This window comes from Nycticebus coucang, chromosome 19 (genome assembly GCF_027406575.1).
Source record: "Nycticebus coucang isolate mNycCou1 chromosome 19, mNycCou1.pri, whole genome shotgun sequence".
In the NCBI taxonomy this organism is placed as follows: domain Eukaryota; kingdom Metazoa; phylum Chordata; class Mammalia; order Primates; family Lorisidae; genus Nycticebus; species Nycticebus coucang.
In genome coordinates this window covers 57,376,552-57,400,913 of record NC_069798.1, presented here as the reverse complement: position 1 = coordinate 57,400,913, position 24,362 = coordinate 57,376,552, and positions in this window count along the sequence as shown.

Here is a 24,362-nt window from a genome sequence, read left to right as displayed (position 1 = left end):
CTGTGGACAGAGTAACAGGTTGAGCAGGGCCAGGCTTTGGGAACTGGCCACTATAACAACGTTGCTGCGTGGTGGCAGCCCAGAAGCTGGAGTCAAGCTAAGGTTCAGTGTAGTGTCCAGGAGAGAGCAACCGAGGGATATGAGGAATGCAGGCAGAGTCCTGGCGGGCAGTCAGCATGGGGTGGGGACATGGGCTTGGCCCCAGATGTCAGGATGTTTTGCGAGGCAGGTAGAGCATAACAGAGGAGAATGGAAGAGGTGACACTCAAGGTCCAGCAAGACTGGCAGCTGACATCAGACAAGCGCACCACCAGGGAAAGAAACGTAACCTCTGGGCTGGGCCTTCAAGATGAGGACTGGCTGGAACAAGATGAATCTCATTTGCAGACCTTGAACTCTAGTCTGCATCCCAGGTTTATGTGGCAGGATTTAGGACCAGAACTTCATATGATAACCTGGAAGGACCCAAACACCCCTATTTAAGAGCCTTCCTGACTGGAGGTGGGGCTAGGCTTACAGGTAGGGATAGAGTCAGATGTCATTTTCTTTGAGCAGTGGAGAGGTGCAGAGGCGAGAAACTCAGATTCCTTCCTGAATCTGTACAGACAATTTCCACTCTCTTCTCATCTTCCTAGTTTCTAGTTACATTTAATTACTACTGGGGCACCACATAGTTTTACTTCGTACAAAAACATTGAATATATGCTATTAATATGGCATCTGGCGGCTAATCATCATAGGATTTGGGATGTCTAGCATGGCCTCAAGTTTTAATCAATCTGATTGTTTTCAGTATATGAAGTCCTAAGACCAACTTTATTTTTAAAGATAATTTGATATGTCTTTTTCTATAAATTGACACATGGAAGACTATTCATTTGTGCTTCACATTTTTCAATTTGGGGTTTGAAAAGCAGTCCTTCACTTTGTCACCTTGGGTAGAGTTCTGTGGTGTCACAGCTCACAGCAACCTCCAACCCTTGGGCTTAAGTTATTCTCTTGTCTCAGCCTCCCAAGTAGCTGGGACTACAGGTGTCCGCCACAACACCTGGCTACTTTTTGTTGTTGTTGTTGTCATTGTTGTTTAGCAGGCCTGGGCGGGTTTCAAACCCTCCAGCCTGGGTGTGTGTGGCTAACCTCTGTGCTATGGGCGCTGAGCCAGAAAAGCGGTCCTTATCATTGGGAAGTATTTCAAAAGAACATTGATGTTGGGTTGGAAAAGTGATCATATCAGTAACATTTTTTTTTCTATTAAGAAATATCTTTGAAATTTAAGGCAGCCATGTTGGAAATTTCTTCCAGACAAGATCTGTTTAGAATACACTGTAGTACTGTGCACAGAACCTTCTGCAGAAACGGTGCTTAGTAAATGTCAAATGTGGCCGAGAGCAGCAAAAGCAATGCCTTCCTGAAAATTGAAGCCACTGAGTCCACGGCCCTCTATCCTTGAAATCAGAACAGGATCAGCTCTGTACCAGGTGGAAGTGCTGGCTACTGAAATACCGCCAAGTCCATTAATCATCCTTTTTTCTCCCTCAACCCCTCAGGGCTCTCTTCCCATATTCCCTGTACAGTGAATGCCACATGTCCAACTCTGTCATCTTGGAGTTGTCTTGCCGCTAGGAAAAAATGTGAGCTTCAGTGTAAAAACAGTGCACTGCCGAGAGGACATTGCTCTGAGTTACCTGATTCCTTGGGAGCTATTGTACAACTCTGTAACCATATGGAACTGATTTGATAGGAGGCAAAGTCCCTCCCTCCCTATAGAGACATAAGTTCTGTTGCGTTCTCTCCCCTCCGTGGAAGAAGCTAGTTTTGCCTCCATTTGCACATTCATTTCAATATTTCTGATTTATAAATGGGCCTGTTTTTTAGTTTCTCCCTTGAGCCAGTTATAACATCTGCCTGGCACCTTCTTTATGCATAAAATAAACCTTTAACATGTGTTTGTTTTGGGGCGGCGCCTGTGGCTCAGTCGGTAGGGCGCCGGCCCATATACCGAGGGTGGCGGGTTCAAACCCAGCCCCGCTGAACTGCAACCAAAAAATAGCCAGGCGTTGTGGCGGGCGCCTGTGGTCCCAGCTACTCGGGAGGCTGAGGCAAGAGAATCGCTTAAGCCCAGGAGTTGGAGGTTGCTGTGAGCTGTGTGAGACCACGGCACTCTACCGAGGGCCATAAAGTGAGACTCTGTCTCTACAAAAAAAAAACATGTGTTTGTTTTATATCCTTACAAGTCATGATTTTACCTTTTTTTGGAGTATTGCCTTTTCACACTGTCATTTTCTCACTCCTAGTTCCTCATCCTTCATGTTGTTGGCTCTTAGTTCTCTTTCTCCTAATATCTCTCTAATTTTTTGCTTTTCTCTGTAACCCCGCTGCTGCTGTCCCAGCTGGGTCAGTGTCATTTTTCATAAAAGTCACCACAACTGCCTTCTAACCGGCATTGTGTCTCCAACCTTGAGTCTCCCACCCCTCCCCAAACTCTACTCTGCAACTTTAGCCCCCCTCAATGGAAATCCTGCCTTATCCCTTTCCTGCTTAATGCTCCTCAAAAGTTTTACATCACCCTTAGCTTCCTGGCCTCGTTAAGAAGTTGGGGCTTCAGACTCTTTGTGAGCTGGGTCCCATGGTGGCCTCATGCCTAGTTCTCCTGCTCTTCTGCCTTGCCCTGAAGCCTGACCACCATTAACTTCTTTTAATACCCTCCTAATGCCTTCTCGCTTCTGGGCCTTCCCTCCTGCTCTCTCTTCTATCTCTCTTCTATCCGCCTGCCTTCCAAACCTACCTTCCCTGGGCCAGCTCCCAGGGACTGACTGCATCTCAGCTCAATGTCACTTTCCATGGGAGGCCGTCTCTGTTATCTGTCCTGTTCTTTCTCTCTGACAGATAGTATGACACCGCAGGGTGACACTCTTTATCCCTTAGAAGACTAACTATAGTCTCTTGGGTGACAAGGATTGTCTTCTTTACTCTTGTAATCCTCGTGGCCTGGTCCAGAACTCCAGTGAGTATTAGATGCATGTGATTTAGGGCCTGAGCACTAAGCGTGGCCCAGGATAGCAGTGATGACTTTCTTCTACTAAGATTCTGCCATAGTTATCAAATGGTGGAGCTGCATGGTATCCAGAAATCATCCTCCCCCAAACTCTCCTTGTAAACAAAGAGGTTCATCTGGGTTCTGGAAGCATATAGCCAGGGGGTTATTGGCAGAGCTGGTCTTATAGCTTGGCTCTGAAAGTATAAAGAAGGTGGGTTCAATCCTAGAATCCTGTGACTCCAAGTGTGATCTGTGTGACCAGCAGCATTAGCAGCCCCTGGGGGTTTATTGGAAATGCAGGCTCTCAGGTCCCACCCACCTCCTGAGTCAGAATCTGAATTTTAATGGGATGTCTAGGTGATTTGAATGCACATTCAAGTTTAAGAAACACTGTCTAAGAGCTCCGTATTGCTAGCTGAGTGGGCAAATCATTTAACCATAGGGACACTTCCACAATTGTAGAACGGGACTCTGACTTTATTTGTACCTCATAGGGCTGTAACGAATATTAAAAGAGTTAATACATACAAAGGGCTACAATAATGGCATTTAGCGAGGCCTTAACAAATATTAGCTCGTGATAACACTATGCCAGACTGGAGAGTTAGATACACCTTTGAGATGTCAGACACCCACCTGTAGGGCAAACCTGCAGATGGGTGGATTCTCATGAACCAAAATGTGAAAATCCAGTTTGGAGGTTTATTTTCAAGAGTTTATTTTATTAATGTGTGACTTGCTCACTTAGGAAAGATGCTACCTATTTGTCATCCTCTTCAAGAAGGCTTTTTTGACTATGGCAGGAGAAAATGAAAGGTAAAACCAAGCTATCAGGCCTTTCTGTGAATTGCTGTGTGCACAGATAGATACCTGTGTCACAGGATTCTAGGATTGTGAGTTTCCTCCTGACTGTGCTCAGTAAATTCCTCTCCTCCCTCTGGTTCCTCTCTCTCCCCTCTCCCCCTCTACTGCTCTCCCTCTTATCAGATAGTTGTTCAGTGCTCAGCTTTTCCTGGAGAGCTGAGGTCGAGAGCCTTCACACTGGCCAGGCTGGTGGGAATGCCCTTTCTATTGCTGCACTGAAGGATGTGGCTGGTGGCTGCTGCCATGGCACGTGGTGGGGAGAAGCCAGCACCAGCCTTGGAGTGTGAGTTTTCACTCCCTTTCACTTTTGCTCTCACCAAACTATTTTGCAGCTTAGCTCTGAGAGTGTGACTGAAGTTGAATTTGAATCATGAAAAAGCCACGTTATCCTCTGCAGCTGGGAGTAGGGACATGTGAAGCCTCATCCTCTCCACCAGCATCCTCTCCACCAGCATCCTCTCCACCCTCCTGATGGTGTCAGCCACTGAGCAGGAGGGGACGAGTATAGGGACAACATCCCAGAGCATGACCTGTAGCTTGCCCCAATATTTGTCATCATCTGAGAAACCTAAAACAAGTTGTTTTGAAAAATTCTACACCACAAAATAAGATGGGAAAATGATAGTCCCATCATTTAATTTTTTGTTATGTGTCATTCCATTTTACAACTTATGTATGACTGTGCTATTGCTTGTCTATTTGCCTTATTATCTTTTTGTCTTATTTATGTTTATGAACTATCTTTGCTTAAATAGAATGAGTCTGTATGTAGATGCTATTCTACAATTTGATTCTTTTGTGTAACAATACATCACAGGCATTCTCAGCTCAACATTTATAGTGATGCTATATTCTTCTTAATGGGTGGATAATATTTATTGAATAGATGTGCCATAATTTATTTGATCATTCCCCTTGTATACATATTGGTATGGACCTGTGTAAACATTATTGTAGAATAAAATCCTAGCTATGGACTTGCTGGGTCACCAGGTATGCATATGATAAATTTTAAAGGGCACTGAAAAAATGTCTTCCGAAACCAAAAGTTGGTTTATATACTTTTATATACTGTTACATGCCCACTAACAGGATATAGAAGTTTCAGTTTTTACACACACATATGAAGAGAAAAGTGTCATATTCCAGATTTTTATTCTTTAATAATTTAAATACCTTTGCACATATTTGAGGGCCATTTGTATTTCTTATGTGAAATCCCTGTCCCCAGTCTTTTTTGTTCCTGTTGTCTTGATCTTTTTCTCAGATTTATAGGACATGTCTTTGAATAGTATGGCCATTAACCTAATGTCTTATAAATGACATAATATTTTTTCTCCTCTCTTTTCATTTGATTTTGTTTGTTTACTTCATTTTTGTTGTTGCCAGGCAGAAGCTTTTGTTGTTGTTATTATTATTATTATTACAGTCACATCTGTACATATTTCTCTTATGACTTCTGAGTTTCATGTCTTGTTTGTGGAGTTCCTTCCCAAGACTAGAAACCTAATACTGAACCTTAAATCCATATTTTTAGATGTAGGTGATATGGTTTGATTCAGCAGCAATACTTTATTTAAAAAAAAATACAGCCACCTAGTGCCTTGAATTAATAGGCAATTATACTTGTTAAACCATTGAATGACATCTATTAAAAGGAGGTTTGTTTACCAAACCATTTCCAGTAGATTGAGCTCTTCATACTTGCAATAGCTGTCGAGTATTTATTCTCGTCACATGACTGGATCTTTTTCAAGCGAAAGAACTTAAAGAAAACTCTTTCACTACTATCTTGAGTGCATAGATTGTGTTGACACAGTGCTCTTACTTCAGCTGGTGGGAAGCAGACCCTGAGCTCCTTGCCTCCAGGACTCCCCACCTGACCTACGGCAGGCCCGTCTTGAGTGTTCCCAAATGTTGCCTGGAAATCCAGGTGCTGCATGTTGGGGGCCTCTGGAGAAGTGTAAGAAGCCTCTCGAGGAAGTTACCACGAGGAAGCAATGAGATGGCACAGTTTAGGGAAGTTAGAATTAATGATTGATGAAACTGGCTCATTTTAGAAACCACGTCTTAGGCAGAAACAAGCTCCTCGGCTGCTGTGCCTGTAGTCCGGGCCCTGCCCACACTTCTCCAGGCTGCCTTCTCCCAGCTGGCCTCAGCCTGTCGCCTCAATGTCGTCCAGCTTTGGCAACAAAAGGTCCTATTTAAAGTAAAGACCTTTTGGATACTCCATAGCCTTCCTCCCTGAATATTCTGAACAGCTCAAAGAAACCAAATTGGAGGACAGAGAGTTTCAGAAGCCTTCGTAGTTCTTGGTACTTACCAGACCTGTGTGGGGGGGTGGGGGGGGGCAGGAGGCCCACAGCTGGCTTCACTGAAGGTGGGCACCTGTAGGCCTGGTCTAAGTGAGGTCTGGGGACCTTGTGGACAGTCACTGGCTGATCCCACCAACAGGTGGACATACAGGATTGGGAATGAAGGGCTCAAGGCAGTTAGGGAATCATGGGGAATTCTCCAATCCAGGGCTACCTTCCCACTTTCGTTTGGGGGCGTCACAAACTTCTTTTGCCTAAAAGTACCCCCATTCCTTATTTCCCTCTCCCTTTGAGCTGCCTAAATTGCTCTTTCTTCTACTTGAAATTCCACTTTCCAAGTATCTCCAGTGAAGCAGGTGGGGGGGGGGTGGTAGAGAAGAGGGAGAGAGGCTATAAAAAGGGAAAGTGAATCTGGAGCAGACAGGAACTTTAGAGCATCATAGGAAAAAGCAGGAAGCCGCTGAAAACCAGGACGATTACAGGGATATGCAGTTCCCAGAGCTGCTGTGGCAAGTTCCACAAAGTGGGTATCTTAGAAACCAACAGAAATTCATCATCTTACAGTTCAGGAGGCCAGAAGTCTGAAAACATAGTGTCACAGGGGCAGGCTGTCAGTGAGCCTGCAGGGGAAGGACTCTCCCCTCCAGCTTGCGGCAGCCCCAGCGGGGGCGGGGAGGGGGGTCTTCACCAGTGGGTCTCCCCTGGTCTCTTTCTGTTGTCTTCCTTCTGTGCATCTCACCCTCTCTGTGTACAAATTCCCCCTTTTTATAAGGACACCAGTCACAGTGAGTTAGACCCCATTTTATGACTTAATTGTAACTTGATTTCCTCTGTAAAAGACCTTATTTCCAAATAAGGTCAACATTCTGATTATACTGGGGTGAGGATTTCAAGGTATCTTTTTTGAGGGGGGAGGGATAGGGAACAATTAAACTCACAACACAGAGGAAAAATGTCAAAAAAGCTCATAAGCCAGGGAAAAGATTTTAGTTGAGAAAAGATTTCTATCCTCACCTATTGCTAGGTTCATAGCTGAGACTCCTGTAACAAAAGACAGATTAATGAGCGAAAAACATTCAAATGTATTTAGTAAGTTTTATGAGACATGGGAGCCTTCAGAAAAGAAGACCCAAAGAAAGAGGGAAGTCCATGTAGTTTTATGCTAAATTTGGTGAAGAACTAGATAGTTGTGGAGAAGTAAGATGGGAGGAAAGGGGTATAATCTAATGGTAATAAACTGGGGATGGGGGGTGGCTTATTCAGAGTCTTCTCTGTGTCTCTACATCTTCAGAGATGAGGACATTTGTTTTCTCCACGTATAAGGAAGTAACTCTGGAATGGACATTCTATGGCCTGCTGCTGGGCAGAAGAAAGAGAGGAAGGTGGGAGTAACCTTCCTGCATCAGCTGTTTTCTCACATGCCCAGGGACTGTACTTTAGGGTAGCATGTCCTGAACCCCATCAAAATCATTAGCAATCAGAGAAATGCAAATTGAAACAACACTTTTCCTCCATTAGATCTGCAAAAATTGTAAAGTTTTTAATGCCAAATGTTGACTAGAGTGTGAGGACAGAGAAACACTTGTGCTCTGCTGGTGGGTGGGAGTATAGACGGAGCCAGTGTTCTGGTGCAACTTGATCAAATTAAAAATGTCCCAGCAGTCTATGGCCATACCATCATGAATATGCTAGATCTTGTCTGATCTCAGAAGCTAAGCGGGGTTGAGTCTGGTTAATACTTGGATGGGAGACTGCCCAGGAATACCAGGTACTGTAGGCTTGTGAAGATTGCTCCATAGGTCAGTGTAACCCCTGCAGCTAGTCTTGCAAATTAATAACCAAGGAAAAGTCATATGAGCCATAAGTTAAAAACAGAAAACAAACAACAATAAAAAAAAACAGACATTGACTCATATTCCAGTACAGACTTGGAATGGATAAAGCCCTCAAAACCTGTAGAGGGACTGGTTTTCTACTCTTAAAGAATTTAAAAACCTTACTAGAAGGAGTACTGGTCATCATCAGAGTTAGCTTAATTATTCCCTGCCTCCTCCCACCAGTAGTCAGAGCCATACGCTGGATAATCAGGACAGGTGTCAATCAGAAAAAAAAGTATACACTGTTCTATAGGAAACACTACCTGCTCCTATAGGAGCAAGCTGATAGTGAGACCCCAATTCTATATGGAGTCTCAAAAGCGGGGAATGAGAGAGAATACCCAGGAAAAGTAAGGTCTAAGAGAACAGAGGTGTTCTCAAGGAGACCCCAAGGATACACCTGTGAGATCCTCCCCATGGTGACTCAGCTCTTAGGAATTTGTAGAAACTTAACTTCCTGGGACCTAGAAACTAAGGCTTCCACATCTGTAAAACCCCCTGGTTCTGTAAAAGCTGGGGCCAGCTTCTCCAGCTTGATTCAAATTGACCAATGAGAAAGGTGCCTTGGGCTGGAACTTTTTGACTGGGGATAAAAAGAGAAGACTGAGCCAGTTGGGGAGTGCGGCCATTTTGAATTTTTCTGTGCCACTGTTCCGCAGGCTGAAATAAAGCCCCTTTTCTATAAATAAATAAATAAATAAAGTGTTCTAGCAATTCGTTTTCTAGGAAGATACCCCAGAGGAATTCTCATACAATACTGTCATGACACACACCCAAGGATGTTTATTATTATTTTATTCTGGCAGGAAACGGGAAGCAACTTGGATATCCACCAGAAGAAATGAGAGTTAAATGTGATGGATACACGATGTACAGTGTTATTTAAAGGATTAGTGCAGGACAATGCCTGTGGCTCAAAGGGGTAAGGCACCGGCCCCATATGCTGGAAGTAGAGGGTTCAAACCCAGCCCCAGCCCAAAACTGCAAAAATAAATAAATAAATAAATAAAATAAAGGATTAGTGAGGACCTAATGACATGGACTGATCTTTACAGTGTAGTGGTTAGTTAAAAAGAAAATAATAAAAGCTGGTGGCTCACACTTGTAATCCCAGCACTTTAGGAGGCCGAGGTGGGAGTATCACTTGAGGCCAGGAGTTCAAGACCAGCCTGGACAACATGATGAGACCCCACATCTCTATAAATAATTTAAAAAATTAACCGGGCATGGATGTGCATACCTGTAGTACTAGCTTCTTGGGAGGCTGAGGCAGGAGGGTTGCTTGAGCCCAGAAGTTTGAGGTTACAATGAGCTATGATCGTGCTACTGCACTCTAGCCTGGGTGACAGAGTGAGACCCTGCCTCTATTAAAAAGAAAAAAAAGAAAGAAAAGATCGATTTCAATTTTGTAATACAAAAACTTAGATAAATTACAAGTATGTACTTAACCATATACATCAATCTTCACTGTGGTATCAGTTATACAAACCTATATGTGTGATGAAATGTCATAGTAGCATATATTAAGTTACACCCAAAAGGTGGGGGAAGAGTGCATACAAAAACTGATAAAAATCTGCCTAAGTCTACAGTCTAGATCATTGTTATATGACAGACAATGTCCTGGTTTTGATATTGGACATTGAAAGAGACCCATGGAAAGCTTACGGGGACCCTTCTGTACTACTTTATTTAGAAGTCTTTTAAGTATAGATGACATAAATTTGACATTTTAACCATTATTAAGTGTTTAGTTCAGGGGCATTAAATATTGCACATTGTACTACAGCCATCATTGCTATATGTATTAATCTCCAAAACTTTTCTTCATCCCAAACTAAAACTCTGTACCCATTAATGAATAATTCCTCATTTCCCCTCCTCCAACCTCTTGTAACCACTATTCTACTTTTGTCTCTGTGAACTTGACAATTCTAGGTACCTCAGCTAAGTGAAATCAGATGTTATTTTTCCTTTTGTATCTAGCTCATTTCATTTAGCATGTAATGTCTTCAAGTTTCACCCATGTTGGAGCATGGATCAGAATTTTACTTTTTTATGGATGAATAATATTCCTTTGTGTGTGTGTATACACACACCCCACACACACTTTAAAAACCCATATTCTTCTGCTGAGGAACACTTGAGTTATTCCAACCTGTTGGCTATTGTGAGTAATGCTGACCATGAACATTACCATTTAGAGAGCTTCGACCTTCTCTTTGGCATTTCAGCATTTCTGATGCCAACTCAAGACCAGTTAATACAGGTGGAAGGAATTTCTTAATGGGTGTTGTCAATTTTTAAAAATCCAAACAGAATTCAGAGAAGGTAGAGCCAAAGGTTGTAGGTTACAGGGAGAGTAAAAAGGTTGTTTTGTTTTAACTTCATTTAAGTACTTGGCTTCTTTTAAATAAATACCACTAAGTAGCATTTGCCAGAAATCGATTTCAATAGTACACAAGTGTGAGTCTCAGCCCACAGTGCTGTATAGGAAAGGCTGACTCTTTTAAAGAGCAGTTTCCCTCACCAGGATGTGTAAGAAAAGACTGATTTCCATTATTTACATTACAGCAGGGACACTTTTCCATTCTGTTTCACTTGGGAAATAAGAAGCTAGAAATCTTTTAATTAAACAACTTGTTTTTAGTTTGTGGCGATGACCTCAGGGGAAGCAGCACTTGGGGGGAGGGTATGGCAGAAGGTGAGGCTTTGTGGGTGGAGTCCCGTGGGCCCTGCAACTCAGCAGGGTGGCTGGTAGAGTTTACCTTCTCAAACTGCAAAACCACTTGGCTCCAAAGCCGCCTTAATGAAAGTCAATTTACTCTAGAAGAACCTAATCCAGAGATTAGAGGCACAACTTCTCATGGAAATTTACAGGTGATAAGCGCCCTGCAGGAAGGCAACCTTTTTTCTTCCTTAGCAGGAGGACCCAATTTTAGAATAACAGGTGACATTAGCTAGAGGAGAAGTAAATAAGTTCAGGAATTCAAATTCCTTTTGTCAGCATATAAATCAGTACGTTTTGGGGGTTTGCTTTTGTTTTGGTTTTGGTTTTTTGTGTTTTTTTTTTTTTTTTTGAGACAAGAGTCTCACTCTGTCACCCTGGGTAAAGTGTCACAGCTCACAGCAACCTCAAATTCTTGGGCTTAAGCGATCCTCTTACCTCAGCCTCCTGAGTAACTGAGACTACAGGTACTCACCACAATGCCCAGCTATGTTTTCTACTTTTAGTAGAGATGGGGTCTCGCTTTGCTCAGACTGATCTTGAACTCCCGACCTCAGGTAATCCACTTGCCTTGGCCTCCCAGAGTGCTAGGATTATAGGTGTGAGCCACCACACTCAGCCATGCTGGGTTTTTTTTGTTTGTTTTTCTGGCTAGTTAAAAAGTTATGAAAACAAAATGAAAAAGATGTATTATATGAAAAAAACTATTACCTGTGTGTTGCTATTAACCAATCTCAACATAACAGTTTTTAACCTACTAAACAACAAATTGTGTATGTATTCTAGCAAGTCTAAGCAAGACTGTTTATCAGACCTGCTATTTATTTACAGTGACCTGATGTGAATCCTCATATGGTGGCACCCAAAGGGATGGCTCAGGAGCTGTGTTGGCTAGAATTTTAGGCCTGCGATTGGCCTGCGATTTTTAGGAAGTATGAGAAGTCATGCAGGCTTAGTGGCCTTTAGAGAGATTTTAAATAGCCCTCTGGAAGTAAGCTATTCTAGAATGCCATATGAAACCCAAGTACGCACACACACAGAGCCTGGCTTGACCTAGTGGGGTGGTGCTAGATCCATCTCAGTGAAATGCCCCACTGTTCTGCTCAATTCCTTCATGAAAATAACACTGGACATCACCAGGAGAGAACTGAGAGATGCTTAAGGGGACCAGACCAAAGGCAGCAACCTTTCTGTAGCAGCGTACCACCTCGCTGGAGATCCTGCAGCTGTGAATTCTGTTTAACTTTAAGATGGTTTATGAAATATCTTCCAAGAAACAACTGTTTACAAAATGTGCTTGGGAGTTTGGAGACGGGAGAGTTTCCTGAACTTGAGAAAAGGCACCAGTCCCTAAAAAATGGCCAGTTGAGCACTCAGGCAGAAATCCAGTCCCACTTCTCTTTCCTGCCTTGGGAGGCAATAGGCAAAGGAGACTGGAATTCCTACCTAAAGAACTGTTCCTGGGGACATTTCTTTAATTTGGAAGTTGCTCACATGAGATAAGGAGGCACCTGGGAGAGCCCTAACTCCCATCATTTGTGCAACCCTTACTGGGAGAGCTTTTCTATCAGGTGTTAGTCAGGAAGCTTTGCCAAAAAGTGAGGTTGGCCCTTCTCTGCTGGGTGGCCAACTCCTCCTAGCTGTCCAGGACTTTCTCAGTTTGTAGCACATAAAGTCTCAAATTCCAGGAAGCCCCTAGCCCTGGTCAAACCTGAATCTTAGCTTTCTTAGGAAAAAAAGTAACATTCAATCTAATCTAGTTTTGTAAAGAAAATAAGGACCAGAGGTCTGCCACTGGAAGGCTGTAAAAGATTGCCTTTATCTAAATCATTGTCCCTGTGCTTATTTTTGTTACCTCTTAATCTGTTTCCTGGTAGTAAATCTTGCAGAAGAAAATGGACTGTGGGTTTGCCTGGGGCTGGGTAGGGCCTGGTAGCTGGGGACAGCTGGCTCAGAAGACAGGGAAATCTTTTAAGGCCAGAGTAGCTGCAGGCAGCTTGGAACAAAAGAGGAACACAGGGTACAACCTGGGGGGTGGGAGAGAAGCCCTTGGAGCTGAATGATCTAGGTGGGGGGGGTCGGGGAAGGGCGCTAAGTGGCCTAAGAAGGGAAGCTCTTGGTGGGGAGGGAGGCCCATCCCATCCCTGTTCTCTTCAGCCTCCAAGGGTCTTTACTGCCTCCCCCAGCTTGGAACTTCTTCCTCACTATGCAATTCAGTGGATTAATTCATACTTTGCTCTGGTTGATGTTGGGGAGGGAGCAGGGACCCGTGAAAAACGTTAAAATGTGTCTGTGGCTCTTTTCCTATCATAGGCGTCCCTCCCTTCTTTCCTTCCTCCCTTTCTTTCTTGCCATCCATCTCTTTTTCTTTCCTGGGGCTCAAGTTCAAGAGATCTCACTACCTTCTAGCCCAAGTGCCACTACTGCCCCCTTGTGTCTTCTCGGTGGAAGAACTCAGTCCGAGGGCTGCGCAAACACCTGGAGCAAGCTCTGGGAGCAAAAAGGGGCGATACCATATAACAATGAAGCTCCTATAACAAATGACAGCTTAACAAGGGAAAAGCATAACAAATTTACTGGATCAAAGCTTTACATGACACAAGAGCCTTCAGAAATGAAGACTCATTCTGCACAGCCAAGAACATAGCAAGTAAAGCAAGCAGACAGCCCTCAGAATGGGAGAAAATATTTGCAGGTTATACCTCCGATAAAGGTTTAATAACCAGAATCCACAGAGAACTCAAACGTATTAGCAAGAAAAGAACAAGTGATCCCATCTCAGGGTAGGCAAGGGACTTGAAGAGAAACTTCTCTAAAGAAGACAGATGCACGATCTACGAACACATGAAAAAAAGCTCATCATCCTTAATCATCAGAGAAATGCAAATCAAAACTACTTTGAGATATCACCTAACCCCAGTAAGAGTAGCCCACATAACAAAATCCCCAAACCAGAGATGTTGGCGTGGATGTGGAGAAAAGGGCACACTTCTACACTGCTGGTGGGAATGCCCACTAATACGTTCCTTTTGGAAGGATGTTTGGAGAATACTTAGAGATCTAAAAATAGACCTGCCATTTGATCCTATAATTCCTTTACTAGGTATATACCCAGAAAAACAAAAATCACAATATAACAAAGACATCTGCACCAGAATGTTTATTGAAGTGACAGTGCTGGGAATGTGGCATTTCTCCTTTTGGTCTTCACTACTTAGGCTTTAATGTTAATAACTATGAGCATGGGTGGCCGGGCAATGTGGCTCACGCCTGTAATACTAGCACTTGGGAGGTCAAGGTGGGTGGATTGCCCTGAGCTCACAGGTTCAAGACCAGCCTGAGTCAAAGTGAGACCTCATCTCTAAAAAATTGCCTGGCTTTATGGCGGGCATGTGTAGTTTCAGCTACTCGGGATGTGGAGAAAAGGGAACACTTGTACATTGCTGGTGGGAATGCAAATTCATACATTCCTTTTGGAAAGATGTTTGGAGAACACTTAGAGATCTAAAAATAGATCTGCCGTTCAATTCTATAATTCCTCTACTAGGTATATACCCAGAAGACCAAAAATCAAATTATAATAAAGATATTTGTACCAGAATTTTTATTGCAGCCCAATTCATAATTGCTAAGTCATGGAAAAAGCCCAAGCGTCCATCGATCCACAAATGAATTAATAAATTGTGGTATATGTACACCATGGAATATTATGCAGCCTTAAAGAAAGATGGAGACTTTACCTCTTTCATGTTTACATGGATGGAGCTGGAACATATTCTTCTTAGCAAAGTATCTCAAGAATGGAGTAAAAAGTATCCAATGTACTCAGCCCTACTATGAAGCTAATTTATAGCTTTCATATGAAGGCTATAACCCAACTATAGCTCAAGAATATGGGGAAAGGACCAAGGGAGGGGAAAGAAGAGGGGAGGTTAGGGAGGAGGAAGGGTAATGGGTGGGGCCACACCTTCCGGCACCTTAGAATGCGTACAGGCGAAACCTACTAAATGCAGAATACAAATGTCTACATACAATAACTGAGAAAATGCCATGAAGGCTACGTTGAACAGTTTGATAAGAATATTTCAGATTGTATACGAAACCAGCACATTGTACCCCTTAATTACACAAATGTACACAGCTATGATTTAATAATAAAAAATTTAAAAAAAAATGAAGACTCAAAGACCCAGGGAAAACTTTTAATGCTTAGGTTCCATGAAGTCAGCACGTAGACATGTGATTGGACAAAGGATACAATCTCATTTGTAATAGACTGAAGGGGGAAACTCCCAGTCAGACAGTAAGGGCTGTCTGTCCAAACTCTTCTTGGCCTCTCTGTGTAGCATTCCTACCCCCACCCCCCCCACCCCCCGGTATGGGCAAGATCCCTCTGAAAAGAAGGTCTGCAAGGGAGAACAGAGAGCGTGACCTTTCTAGGCTTTCTGGCTTGCTTTGGGGAATAAAGACTGTTGTTTCTATGATCTGCTTTTGAGAAGAGCAATTCTGGTTTCTATGACTTGTTTGGGGGAGGGGAAACAGCATGAGAAGGTCAGAGAGAGCTTTTGCTTCTGGGGCTGCTTCTGAGGTCTTCTGGTCTCCTTTATTTAGTTCAAAGTGCTCAGCACGATTTAGGGTATCATTTTCTGGGGCCCCAAAGAACCCAAGACTATGAGATGTACAAACAGAGGTGAATAGAGAGAGCTGATTAAATAAGGTTAGCAAAAGAAATACATGCTGCAGTGAGATTCAGGGAGGTGTCCTGGCCAGCATCTGACTGGGGCGTTCAGGCTTGGCTAACAGGAATTCCTGAAGAGAGAACACCTTGATCTTGACTACATACAATGAAGTGGGGGGCATGGGGGAGCTTTATTTCAGCTTTGATAAGAACACAAGGGCAGGGACTGTGACTATCTTAATGAAGAATTTTTAATGCTTAACGTAGAACCTGGCCCATATTTACTGAGGTCTATATGGGAGTAAGATTCATAATCACAATTATTATAATTATATTAATACATGCACATATGATAATATTTGTTGTCATTTATATTATTATGTGCAAGGCACTGCTCTAAGTATTTTGTATGTATTGTTTTCCTTAATTGTCACAAACACCCTATAAATTATTACCCCTAACTTACAAGTGAAGAAAGTAAGGTAGAGAATAAGTAACTCACCCAGGGTAACAGGCAGAGTCAGGATTTGAATCCAGGCTATCACTTTTTAATCTAGAAAAATGATACATAATGGTTCATACTTGTCTACTCAAAACCATCCAGGGTTCCTTAATATTCTGAACTACTAAATACAACAATCAAATAATGTATACATACATAATTATTAAAGTAAATTTGGCCTGAGGCTGCCTCTGTACCTTAAGTCCCTACCTAATGAACTGCATCCTACATAAATAAACTGAAAACCTAATTTATTCCTAATTTAGGAATATATTTTTTGTAATAACTAGCTAAATCTCAGCCAGTCACAGGCTGCCAGCTGGCCAGACCCTGCCCAGATAAGGCAGTGCAGAGCTGGAACCCACCAAGCTTTCATTTTCTGACTGTAAAGGCTGCCTGCCTGCATGGCTGAGGGAGGCTGTTTGTACCTTCTCTGGTTCTATACTTTTTCTGGCTGCCTGACTCGGGGAATCATTCTCTGCACAAATAAACTTGGCTAATTGTAATTTATCAAAAGTTTTTCTCTTAGCATGGCAAAGGGCAATGTCTTGAAGAGCATTGGTGTGCCTTTCTTTTAAGTTTTGGAACACTAGGCCTTTTGCCTAGTCAGCCTCACCATCTATTTGCCTTGGGGAAAGGAGAGAGGGAGGGTGGGACTGAAGGATTTGGCAAATTACAGTGTTGAGCACAGAGAAGGACAAGATAGCATTCAGTTTACGACTTGTGAAAGGGAAAGATTTTGTCCAATTAATCCCTCCCCACACCTTTAATAGCAGGGACAATCTTGGACAACCTAGCTGATATCGTTCTCTTGCTGGGGAGATTAAAGATGATATGACAGTGAAAACTTGAGATTTATTGCCAGATGACAGAAGGAGAAAAACTTGACTCTTCTAGCCCGAGGGGATTTAGAGCACGTGCCTCTAAGAGGGAGGTAGACCAAGAATGAGTTCGTTTTGGTTCAGGTAGGGGGAGAAATAAATCTTAAGGGTAGAGAAAGATATGCATTAGGACCTTGAAAATCTTTCTAGGATCAATCCTCAGAACTGCACAGTTCAAACTGGGAGGCAATCATGCCAATTGCACTTGCACTACAAGGGAGGGAGGCCCCGGGTTGAATTATCTGGAATTGCATTCAGATGTCACATTGCATGGTTGCTGAGTGGAGAACCATGGAACAGTCCCTAGGCCTGCAGTGGGAGTGTGAAGGGATTTCAGAGTGGGTGGAGGTGTTTGGGAGTAGAGGACCACCATGATGGCAGGCTGGATGGAAGATGGGCTTCATGTGTGTAGCAGCCTGAATACTTAGAATATCTTATTTATTTAATGTATTTTGAGAAGACTTTTAAAACTGATATGTCATATTTTAGTTTCAAATATTTATTTATTTTACAGACAGGGTCTCTTTTTGTTGCCCAAGCTGGAGTGCAGTGGTAAGATCTTACTTCACTGCAACCTACAACACCTGGGCTCAAGTAAGCCTCCACCCTCAGCCTCCTACGTAGCTGCAAATACAGGCATGTGCCACCATGCCCAGTTTAATTATTTTTGATTTTTTTTGTAAAGACAGGGTCTTGGTATGTTACCCAGTCTTGAACTCCTGGACTTGAGTGATCCTCCTGACTTGGCCTCCCAATGTGCTGAAATTATAGGCATGAGCCACCACACCCAGGCAACATTTACTTTTTAAAGTGAACAATTCAGAAATTTTCGCACGATTGTACAATTATCACCACTTCTACTTCCAGAACAGTTTTGTCACCTCCAAAAAGACACCTCATACTTATTAGCAGTCACTCCTCATTCTCCTATCTCTCAGCCCCTGGAATCTACCATTTAGTCGTATAGATTTGCCTGTTCTGGACTTTTCATTTAAATGGAGTCACACAATGTGTGTTTTTTTTTTTAATTTCAGTTAGTATGTCTTCAAGGTTCATTCATGTTGAAGATGAAATCAGAATTTCATTTCTTTTATGACTAAATAATATTCCATTGTACAGATACACTACGTGTTTATCCATTCATTAATCAATGGACATTTGGGTTTTTTGTTTTGTTTTGTTTTGTTTACTTTTTTGGCTATCCTATGCTGCTATGAAAATTGGTATACCAGTTTTTGTATAGACATAACAAATTTACAATTTTTCTGGTCATGTATCTAGCTGTGTAAATGCTGGGTTATTCTATGTTTAATTTTTAAAGAATTTTTCCAAAGTTGCTATAGATCATTTTACTCCACTAAAGATGCTCAAGGGTTCAAATTTCTCCATATCCTCACCAACACTTGTTATTGCCCATCTTTTTGATGATAACCATCCTAGTGGGTGTGAAGTAATGTCTCAGGTCAATTATCTTTTTTGAAGGTTTCCAATAATTAACCTTTTGGTGGTTTGCAGTTTTGTAAGCTTCCCTTCTTTCTCTTAACATTGCTTCATGATCTCATGTTTTTTTTTTCCCTTTAGCTTTTTAATTCACTTCTATTATATCTTTCATGGCTCTACAATAAACACTTCCTTCTGGACTTTTTAAGCAAGTGACTAATCATATAACTTTATCTAGAGAGTCATTTTAAGTGCTTTATATATGGAGCTATTTCTTTATCTTTGAAAGCCCCCAAATAAAGTTACTATAAGTCTTAATGATTCCCTCTCTGGTGGCATGGGGTAATTTTTGTGCTCTGTCACACTCTGTATGACAGATGTGTGACCAAACCTTATTCTGTTAATAACTTTACTTTTTAATTGAACTTTTACCCGTCACAGGCCAGGGGGCAGGTTATATAGCTGATTCTGAGCTAATTACAACTGCCATTATTTTTTATTTGCAGTGCCTGAGCAAGCAGTAAAACAGCAAGTTAAGTCACATTTGCAGTGGGACCATGACTCAATTAGTGTTTTTGAATAATAGGCAATAGTAATTAAGGTCATAGCAATCGCAGTAGCAGCATTATATGGTAGCCTGGCTTCAGCAAAGACTGTTCTATGGTATTCCTCTCCAGAGAGGTGCAAGGGAGACAAAACATACCAGATAGAGGCTCTTTCCTTATGTCTCTTGCGAGCTGAGAATGGAAGTTCTTGAGAATATCTTCACTAATTTTCCAACCGATTTATTAGCTTCTATAACAGAAGCTCAAAATTCAATGTAAAACTTATAGATTCTGCAAGGTAATATTTTTAGTTCAGTTAACCTTGTGTGTAAAAAGCCAGACCCCAGGGCGGCGCCTGTGGCTCAAAGGGGTAGGGCACCGGCCCCATATGCCAGAGGTGGCGGGTTCAAACCCAGCCCCAGCCAAAAACTGCAAAAAAAAAAAAAAAAAAAAAGCCAGACCCCAAAGACTAAAAGCCATATGCAAACATTCATAGGTACCTGGACAATAGGATATGCAGGGGAAAATTAATAGCCCTTTCAATACTGGCTTTGCAAACCTAAGGCTATAAAATTTCTTCCAGTATAAGGGCCAACAAAGGAGAAAGGTGGAAGAGAGGTAGGGGATGAAAAATTCCCTATTGCATAGGGGTACACTATTCAGGTGATGGGTACACCTAAAATCCAGGCTTCTCCACTATGCAATATATCCATGTAACAAATCTTATATCCCCCAAATCTATAAAAGTTAAAATAAATACATAAATAATTTCTTTTAAAAACTCTAAGGATAAGAATATTGAGGCACAGTGTGGTCCCATGACTTGAGTATGATCCCAAGAGGGACCTTGAGGGAGGGATCTGATTCTCATTTTAGATTTTGGCTGCTCATACATAGCCCCATTTTCCTGAACTGCAATAACTTATACTGTTGTCTCTAGATGGGTAGGAAATCTATTTAGGGAATAAAGAAAAATTTAATCCCAAAGGTGAGCCATTGTGAACACTGGGATTAAGAAGGACTAGCACAGTGGTTCTCAACTTTCCTAATGCCACAGCCCTTTAATATAGTTCCTGTGGGTCGTGACCCACAGGTTGAGAACTACTAGACTAGCAGAAAGAGAAAACCTAGATGAAAGCTTTGAATGCTACAAAAATGGACCCCAAACCAAACTTGAAAGTGAGGAGAGGTTGTCAGAGAGAGGAACTAGTTTGGGGAATAGATTGAGTCTAAGCATCATTCCTTTTTCCTACAGCCCCATGTCCTCATAGTTCTAGCTGCCCAGAAGCCCAGGCCTTGCTGTGACTCAGGGCAGTACAGGCATCTGTCTTAGTTCTTCTCTGGGCATTGTGGATGTTTCCTCCCTACATGCAGCGAGTCTCTTTGGAATCTTGAGGCCCATGAAAAATGCTCAATGGTGGTCACCTGGGCTGTAGTGTCAGCAAAATGTGCATGGAAAATGTAGGTTGGAGTAGCATGCCAGAAGTTTATTCAGGAATTCTCTCTGAATGCACACTGACAGGGATGAGTGAGAGTGGGAGGAGAAGCATAGAGATGGCAACAAAATCAATTTGCTTGATTACAGGGTAGGATGCTATCAGAGCCATAGGATAAATGCCTACAAAAGGATACTGAGACAAAACAGTTAGAGATGGCACCAAATGCCAGGACAAAGTTTTGGGCCAATAAAAAATTCTGAGCAAGAGAGGAACCTAATGGAAAGAGTGAATAGGACTACTAAAGCCATGGGAAGCTACAAGGAGGAAGACCCAAGGAGGTGTACGTGAAGAAAAGGTAGATTATCTGGGTTCGCTCCAAATGAGAGATGGAAGTTGAGAGAAGGTTTGAGTGAGTCAGCTCAGAAATTTAAAAGATATATCCATTGTGCACTAATGATGCCTGTATATCTTCCTAGGGTTTAAAAGATTGTCCCTCTTTTGACTTAGAGGATTAATACTTCTTAATTTAATGTCGGAAATATTTTTTAAGGATAGAGATGATGAGGTTCAGGGCTCACAGATTCTGCAAGGTAATATTTTTAGTTCAGTTTAGTTTAGGTCTTTCAGGGCATGCCACCCCCAAATATGGCACCTTGTATATTCAATATTTTAAGCTGCAGGGATTTGAGAAAATGGCAGAAGCAGGAAGGTTGGAGTGAAACAGATCATAAGACCCTCACATGAGAGAAGCTCTCCCTGTGCCTAAAGGAAAGGCACATCCTCATCTTCAAAGACAAAGGGACAGGGAGAGGGATCTGAACAAGGAGGCCTTGCTGAGTTTCCCCCAGTCTAGTACCTTCAGGTCATGCTCCTTGCCCTATCCTATACAACTATCTGCTCCTCATCAAACCACTATGAAAAGTACTCAGGTTTAACTGTTCCTTCAGGCCTTCATTTCCTTATGCTGGATTTATTTATTCATTTGTATTATGCGCATAGCTACAGTTGATCCTCAACATGGGTTTGATCCTCAACATGGGTTTGATCTTTGTAGGTCTACTTATACAGGTTATCTTTTTCAACCAAACAATGCAAAATGTGCATATCTGAAGGGCCAACACTTCATGCAGGAGAGTTCTGGAGGGCCAAGGACAGGACTGAGGTATGCTCAGATTTTGGTATATGCAGGAATTCCTGGAACTAATCCCCTGAGTATGTTAAGGGATGTCACTATATACTATAGTCCTATAATATTATATTGTAAAATAGACATAAAATATTTTTAAAAATAGAATAAAAGTAAAAAATAGTTTTAATTGAACAATAAAGAAAAATGACAACTGGAATAACTGTTTCCTTCACTTTACTCTGAAGACCACTTTTCTAGGGAGTGACTTTGATTGGAGGGTAGTGGGAACAAAATAGTGAATTTAGAGCCAATCATTTTAGATCTTGGTTGTCTATTTGTCTATTGTGAGCTGCTTTGTTTCAGCAAATGAACAGATCCAGGAACCCCCCAGGTAGCTCCAACAGGCTAAGATTCCTGGCTGAGCGTTGGCCTAGTTTGGCGCCATATATGTATGGTATGGGTGAATAAACAAAGAATAAGGTGCCTTCCGGTAGCCCCAGTAGAGAGAGGGCTGGCAGAGATAGAGATGGGGATTTTCACACTAACTATAGGAGAAGGGCCAAGGTTTTGATTTGTATCTTTAAAGAGTCTTATTTAGCATTCAAAGTGAAAGCCTGCCCTTTAGTTATGAAAATTTCTGAGTAGCTACTTGTAGTTACTGAAATTAAAGAGTTAGAAAAGGAGAAGAGAGTGAAAATTTATTTACTTGCAAATGACTTCAGGCTCTAGTGAATTTAGGATGCAAGCACAGCTTGCCTTCCAAACACTTAGGTGTGAATTAAACCTCCCACCCAACAGTCAGTATAGTTGAACACCCCGTCCCCCCAACCGGGATAATAGGGTTTAGCTGAAAAGTCCTAGGATGGGAACAGGAAGAAGAGGGAAGGCCTCAGAGGGAAGCATCTATTGTTATGCTAATGTGCCACGAGCAGGTGGGAGTGTTCAGTTCTCAGCTCAAGGCACCTTCCCTTCCATCAAGTTTTGGGTACTTGTATAAAATTCAATTCTCATACAGGTATAAACATGAAGATATGTTAAAGATTTTACTTAACTCAAACTAGTGGGGTGTAACAACCAAGGAAAAGGAAAAAAAAAGCACCAACGCATGGAGTACTGGAATGTTGAGATGATTGTGCAAAAGCTCCAGAAAGTTCTATTATGTCAGGAGAGTGAAGTCAGTGGGGTCTCCACAAGATAGGACATAATTTGCATGTCTGTGGCCAAGAACTATTTTGCACTGCTGTTATTAGTCCCATACATTCAGATTTGTAAAATAGCTCTAACCCAGAGAGGAGTCTGCTAGAACCTAGACAATGATGAATTTCCACAGAAGCACAAATTTGTCCCCCTGATTTAATTCCCAATGGAGCCCACTGCAGTTGTGCAGCTCAGTCCCTGGTCTCTTTTCCTGTCTTCTCTTTTGGTGTCTTGGAGCTCTGGCTTTAAGTAGCACTGCAGGGCCTCACAGGGATTAACTTCTCCAAATTCATAACATTTATAATTTTTAAAAATTTCTCTTGGCTCCTACCACATTTATGAAACCTGGAGAGGGGCAGAAAAGGGAAGATGTCTGTCACCCTTTGTATATTTCAATGATGACCTATTTTTCTTGGGGTGCTGTATGAGGAGGCTGGAGTAAAGAAGAGGACAGGAATGTCAGGAAGGAAAAAATAAGTTTCCCTTTCGCCTTCATTGTTGTTAGTTGGGAACCTTAGTTTGAACCCTGTAAGAAAAGACAGATAATAAGATAGAAATAAATGAAAGCTCATTATCATGTCTACCTCATGTACACATAGGAGATACTCAGTGAGAAATGAGGAAATCTCAAAGAGGTTGCTTTGAGTTCAGGGTTAAATATCATCCTTAATTGCAACAAAGAATGAAAGATGTGGGAAAGGTTAGTCTTGGGGAGGTGTTCAGGAAAAGCACAGTAAACAGATAAGAATATGGCTTCCTATAAAGATTTATCAGTGTCTTCTCCATTGATACAGTTTCTAGTGGTTTAGAGCCATCCTTGTCTTGCTAGTAGAGTGGTAGACGTCCCTACAAATAGGAATTTCCTTCATAGATGTGAATTTCCCTTTGAAAAGGATAACTTTTACTCTGTTTTCAGAGCTGTTTTTGTGTCTGCAGTTTCTCAAAATAATTAGCTCAAAATAGTGCTTATGCCAAAGAAGCATGTTTTGGAGTTGCCCATGGTACAAGGTTCAGATTGGGCAACTGGGATGTACCAACTGAGATGTGCCTTCAGAATTTCAAGGGGCTTGTCCAGAAACAATTTCCAAATCTTATGCTTTTTCACTACCCTATTCAATTTGGAGAGGTGGAAAGGAGAGGGTGCCCAGTGGAGAAAGCAGAAGAGGAAAAGGTCCAGGACTGAAATGAAGGGGCTTAGTGTTTCTCCTCCAGTAACACTGAAGATGGTTGAAACCATGCCAGCAAGCTACTAAGGAAACTTGGGTAAAGCAATAAGCCACAAAATCAGTGCTCTCAAAACCCATCCTGCCTTCATAATTTCTATTCATGTAGTTTTATTTTCTTAATCAAGTTAATTTGCAAAAGAAAATAACACAAAACAAAGAGAAAACCTCTGTCTTTGAAGAAGAAATGCTGGAGGGTAAATGGATCTCTTGTTACTATAGGGAAGTTTAAACTTTTTTTTTTTAATTGGTTGGGATTCATTGAGGATATAAAGAATTAGTTTACACTGATTGCATTCGTTAGGTAAAGTCCCTCTTAGAATTGTGTCCTGCCCCTGGGAAGTTTCAACTTTCTCTCTTAACATTCAGTGATTGAGTTTACTGAAATAAACTAGACAAGAGAGACAGGAGAAAAGTCTCACAAATTTACTGATGTGCAAGCACACGGGCATCACACAACTTATGAAAACTCAAAAGAAGGTCAAAAGTTTGAAACTTAAATGTTCT